The sequence below is a fragment of the Myotis davidii genome, unplaced genomic scaffold (assembly GCF_000327345.1).
Source record: "Myotis davidii unplaced genomic scaffold, ASM32734v1 scaffold374, whole genome shotgun sequence".
NCBI lineage: Eukaryota > Metazoa > Chordata > Mammalia > Chiroptera > Vespertilionidae > Myotis > Myotis davidii.
The window spans coordinates 422,274-426,857 of NW_006287082.1; positions in this window are offsets into that span (position 1 = coordinate 422,274).

Here is a 4,584-nt window from a genome sequence, read left to right on the forward strand (position 1 = left end):
TCTTTCTAATATATTTTTGGTGTTGGTAAATGTGCTCAAACAGAGGGTGCAGCAAATAGAATTGTTTTTATTCTCTTCCGTTAAATTAAGGTACTTAAAATATTTTTCTTCCCTCATCACATGTGCAATTCTCATACAAGTGTTGGCATTAGAATCATAGATGACAGGATGCCACTACCTGTTCTGCTCTAGTTTGTCACTTGTGAGATTATGATTATCTTAACTGTATATCTTTTTTTAAATTAAATCTTGATTATTCAGATTATTATAGTCGTTCCTCTTTTTCCCCCCCATAGCTCCCCTCCACCTGGTTCCCCGCCCCCTTCACTCTCACCCCCACCTCACTGTCCTCATCCATAGGTGCACGTGGAAATATTCTAGAAATAATAAACATTTCTCTCTACATATTCTCAACATGAATAATGTTGCAAACTTAATTGATAGTAAAACTAGCTATGGTTGGCAGCTAAGTAAAACTGACTTTGGTTTTGGTCTCTCCTATGAAGTATGTGTGTGTGTTGTTAGGCCTGGTGCACAAAAGTCATGCATGGCGGAGGGGTGGTTCCTCAGCCCCGCCTGCACCCTCTCGGGAGATGTCTGACTGCCGGTTTAGGCCCGATCCTGTAGTCCCTCTCGCATTCTGGGACTGCTGGCTTCTAACTGCTCACCTGCCTGCCTGCCCTAACCACTCTGCCTGCCTGCCTGATTCCCCTAACTGCTCTCCCCTGCTGGCCTGATCCCCTTTACTGCTTTCCCCTGCCAGGCTGATTGCCCTAACTGCTCTCCCCTGCCAGCCTGATCGCTCCTAACTGCATCTGCCTTGATCATGCCACTGTGGCTTTGTCCGGAAGGATGTCTGGTCTAATTAGCATATTACCCTTTTATTAGTATAGATATATTTGGCTAAATTGCATCAGCAGAATGGTAAGAAAACTAGTCACAAATATAGAAAAGCTGTAAACAGCTATGAGTGAAGCATTATCAACCAGTGCCAGGAAGCCTGGACTAGTTAGCAAAAGCCTTCTTATGACACTAGTGATTGGGTTATGATATAATCTCCTAGGGACAGAAATACAGACTTCATCACTAAAAACATTTTCAAACTAGGAAATACCCATGACTGTATTATTGGACTAGTTCTAAATAGTGGGCATGTACTAAATGCCTTTGAGTTTTCTAGGTTTATATTCTTCTTTGCATTATTTTTATATTCTATTTTCTCTACTTTTCCTTCTAATTACTCAAAAGTATTACCAGAGGCTAGTCTTTTATTTTTGTGCTTATTGTGCAATTTTCTTTAAGTGCACACACATTATTATGGAGATTAAGCATGTATGATTAAATCAACATGATTAAAATTTAATGAGAAAAATTTCTAAGATCTTGTTTAATAATGTATGCCTCGATTAGTTATTCTTGGTATTTCTCACATAATTTGTGGGGCATAGTGTGTGTGTATGTGCATGTATGTGTTTTCACTGGCAAATAAGCCTACAGTTGTGATATGAAACTAAGCAACTCAGGAAAATGAAGACAACAAAAAGCAAGGTAATAGTAGAGGGAAAAGAAAAAACTCATTTTTTCTATTACAATATAGTTATTCTGAATAGTGAACTCTCCTGCACACAGGGTGCTGACAGTATAAATGGATTATTTTTTTTTCTGTGAAGCACTATTTGAACTGATGAGTTTGTGCCCCCTTATAGATGGGAAGAATGAAGGGTTTACTCTAATGTTCCCTTCATGAGACTTACTATGTAAGAAATTGAGCCTATATCACTGGAGTAAAACCAACACATTTTAGGGTGGAATCTCTATGCATAAGAGGCTTTACTGATATTTCATGACAATTTAATGCATGCATTGCTTGCAATCTGTAATGCGGTGCTGCCCAAAACACAATTTTCATTGACTTAGTAACATTTGAACTAGATACAATTTAAATCTTTTTAAGCAGGTCCACATAAGTGGTTTCACAGTGGGGGTAAACTTTTTTTGCCTCTCTGTCATAGCTTTGTGGATTATGTGCAAAGAAAATTATAACCAACAGTAACACAAATAGGTTACCTCTTAAAGAGAGTTTTTAATACCTCAGTCCTTTTTGATTTGACTATATTAGATTATTAAATGCTCTGGACTCTCAAATTTATAGGGTAGAGACCTTAAAGAAAAACAAGTCTTAAAGATAGATAGCATTGCTACGTAAGATATTATATACTCTACTCGTTGCCTCATTTGGACTTTCTCAGTCCATAAAAATAATCATAAACCATAACATCAGTTTTGATTTTTGGTTTTCATCACTCAGTAAGAAGACAGTGTCAAAGTGGTGAGTATGTCATATATTTTTCCTATTTCATTTCATTGAGCAAAGTGTTTTCTTTTGGGTTTTATATAAGCTTTGTGGGTTTTTCTTTTACTCTTTCATGAATATTTTAGCCATGACTTTAAACAATAAACAAAAAGCTCCTCTTATTTCCCAAAAAGCAAATGAACAACATAAAGTGTCTGAGTTCATTCATTTCATGTTCTCTCATGTTATTCCCAGGTAAACACTGATTCATTCTCTGAATTTATCTGAACCATCTTAGATATGAGATTATGGAATCTCTTAACCCAGGGGTATTACCCCTCTCCCTGGGAACATTGGAAATATTTGAGAATGTTGTTAATTATCACATGCCTGGGGGATCCTACTGCCATTTCTAGGATGTTGGCCAGAGGATGCTACACATCCTGCAACATGTGGGACAGTCCCGCACAATGAAGACTGTTCCCATCCGAATGCCAGTGGTGCTTTGTAAAGAAACAGTTTCATTCTCAATAGGAGAGAAAACTCTGCTCCTCCCTGGTTCCCAGCTAGGTCATGTTAGGTGTCCCTGCTTAGTGTTTCCATAATAGCTTTCTCATATATTCCACCTTTTTTTATGAGGTTGTCACTCTGTGGCTGTCTCCCACAGATAATTGTGAGCCCTTGCAGCATATGGCTGTTCATGGTTCATTTCCAAGGTAGGAACTCAGTGCAAAGTTTTGGCTATAATAAACTAATGGGGCATCCAGGAAGCCAATTTAATTGAAAGAGAAAACAAACCAGAAAGGTAATCTGTATTAAAAATAGAAATGGAATTTAAAAGGGTATTGTTATTTTTCTTGTGTTGCGTCATGATGCATCATATTTTGATTAAACTGTGGTTTGTTCAGAACTTAAAGAAGTTTCCTTCAAGTTGTTGGAATAATGATTGATATATTGGCAGTCACCTAATCAATCTTTTTCACAGACGACAATCCAAAATCAGAGACTTTAACTGATGTGTCACATGACTTCTTGTTCACATAGATACTTATGATAGGGTCAGAACTAGAATATAGAAGTGTTAAAATCCCACATGGACAGATGCTGTACCTTTCAGTATCTAATATGCTACCTGCTGTCTGGTGAGAACTCAACAGTACCAGTTGAATGAATGATACTTGCTGACTCCTAGTCCACATCTCACTCAGTTACACCACATTGCCTCAGATTATTTGAAAATAAAACAGATACCCATTGGGCCATAAAAGTAGTTTTCTTTGAGCCAGGATAAATGTCTCCATTAACAAAAATTTTCAGATGGGTATCTTAAAAGAAGATGGCAAATCAAGCAGTTTTATAATAGCAGATTCCAAATACTCAATGTATTGTCAAACTCCATTACAAGATGATCAAAATAATCAAACTACATAAAACATAATGATATGGAACTTGTTTCTTGGTATTCACCTACCCATGGTGGATGGATTTATTAATGTGTATTGCATGAGCCATGCTAATAATATTCTAGCAGCAATCTGGTTCCTTGCTGTGATTTATATTCTAGTGTACAAAACTAGACTATGCATTATCACCTTTTCTTCGCACATTTTTCTCCCTAGTAATAATATAGAGGTGACAAAAGCAGGGGCTGAAAATCTTTAATTGCAAATGATAAAGAGGAGCAGCTTCTTTTTATCCAAGATTTATCAGTCTGCAAAGAGTAGCAATATGAGTAAAAATATAACTGTGTTTACATCTTATTAAGCATATTAACTTCCTCACGCATACTGTTTAGAGTTGTCTGTTAACACTTTTCATCTATATTCTAAGCTTTGTTACCTGCTGTGCTATTCTCATGTTTTCCCCTCTTCTGGCTCAGAGCTCAGTGGAGAGTAATTTGATGAGTGATACTGTGTACATAAGGCTGCATCAATTAATTCTCTGGTATGAAATTCAGCTTTCTCCTGGTTCTGTGATCACATTGCATGGGCAAAAGGGGTCAGAATTTGGTGGATAGTTCTGGCACAATTAAGTAGGAAACCTAAATTTGTGTGACTTTGATCATCAACAAATCAACAAACGACAAGTGCTGGAGAGGATGTGGAGAAAAAGGAACACTTGTGCACTGCTGGTGGGAATGCAGACTGGTGCAGCCACTATGGAAGACAGTATGGAGTTTCCTCAAAAAGCTACAAATGGAACTCCCATTTGACCCTGTGATCCCACTCCTAGGAATATATCCTAAGAAACCAGAAACACCAATCAGAAAGGATATATGCACCCCTATGTTC